Below are 1749 nucleotides of genomic sequence, written 5' to 3'. Positions count from 1 at the left end.
TCAACGCGGGCCCGGGAATCTGCACTGGCACGGGCTCCCCCAGGTGGGTCTGATGCAGGTGGCCCGCGGGCCACACTTCAAAAAACACTGCCACGGGGGCCGGTCTGGGTTCCCTCCACCCTCCCCGGGGCCCGAGACTCCACCCACGTCCCACGGCGCACCCCCACCCAAACGCGAAGACAGNTCAGAGCTACAAGCCTCCAAAAGTTTTCCCTCGCGTGCTCACCGGCACCGCACCCCCCCAAGTAGAAGACAGACATGAGTAGAGATGGAGGGCCTGACACATCCTAGGCACTGGGCATTTCATCTTCTCCTAACGGTTTGAGGCACATCCCCAATTCACTGATGAGGAAACTGAGACCCGGGAAACATCAGGACGTGGCTGGTGGTGGAGTAAATGACGGGGCAGGGATGGGACTTGGTGAGGATGGGGACTGGGACCCAGGCTCTACTGAGCCCCTCTTCTGCTCTGCACATTTGATATGCTGAGCTTGAATCTTAACCACAAGGTGGTGTGACCTGGAGAGATAAAAGAAAATGGCCAAAGCAGAAGGGAAATAATGGTGAATAGCCCAAACCGCTCAAGGGGAGCCGGGCACCATCACCAGGCTACTAACCATGGAAAATACTCTTGTGTGTTAAGATATACCCAGAAAAGGCAGTACCCATCGCAAAAGGTTATTACTGTTGGAATCATCAATTATCGATCCCTCAGCAAACATTTTGAGCACAGACTGGGCTGGCCGCTGGGTAAGGGGACCAGAGGAGAGGCCATAGGGATCTTCTGGGAGCTTGACGTCAGGCTGAGCGGATAGCCCTAAAGGAGGAACTCCACATGGAACGTAGTGGGTTACAGACAGACCAAAAGAGGTTCAGGAATTGAAAGCGAGTTTGTTATAGATAATTCCATGGAAGGAGTTGGACATTCCATTGAAGGGCACTATTTATCCAGCACCAGCATCCTTGTCAATCAATCCACATTCATCATCACTGAACTCCCACGTCTACTCCGAGAAGTGGGTCTTCCCATTTTATAGATGGGAAAACCGAGTTCAGAGATGTTCTTCTCTTGTTCAAGGCCACAGGGGACCCAGCCTGGAGGATCCTCCTCCAGAAATGGCTGCTGTGTCAGGCCCTCACCGCTGATGGGCAGGCGTTACAGATGCTTCGCTCAGCAAAACCCAGTTCTAGGAGCTCAGGACACAGACCTCTAGAGAAGGCAACAGGCACGTGGACCCACAACCATGGACGTGCGTCCTGCTTGCCTGAAAGACATCAGCCCCAGAAGGCACGGACTAGTGCTTTATGGAGAGGAGTGGTGAGGCTTTTGTAGTGCAGTGCCATCCTGCTGCCCCAGGAGAAGAAGCTTTGGTTCTCAGCGGTGTGGAGCGAGCGAGGAGGAAGGGTAGAGAAGGTAAACCCTCCGTTCCCAGAACTAGCCAGATTTGGGTTAGCACCCCAGCCTGCCACTCGCCAGCTGTAACTGTGGGCAAGTAATACTCTCTAAGCCTCGGTTTCCTCACCTGTAAATTGGGAGCTGGTTGTATCCACTTTGGGGAGTTAACTGTGACCAAGAATGTGAAGCACCCAATGCCAGGTCCTGGGTGTTTGTTCCGAGGTCAAGGTGATATTGTGGGCAGGGCGAATCTCAGCGAAACCTTAGGACTGGAGAAGAGAGACGGGAGCAGAGGGGCTGTAAAAGGAGATGAATTTTCCTAACTTTTGTGCCTCTGTTTTAATGAACGCAGT

Source organism: Crocuta crocuta, unplaced genomic scaffold (assembly GCF_008692635.1).
Source record: "Crocuta crocuta isolate KB4526 unplaced genomic scaffold, BGI_CrCroc_1.0 scaffold57, whole genome shotgun sequence".
Classification (NCBI taxonomy): Eukaryota; Metazoa; Chordata; class Mammalia; order Carnivora; family Hyaenidae; genus Crocuta; species Crocuta crocuta.
Note: the sequence above shows the minus strand (reverse complement) of the source record.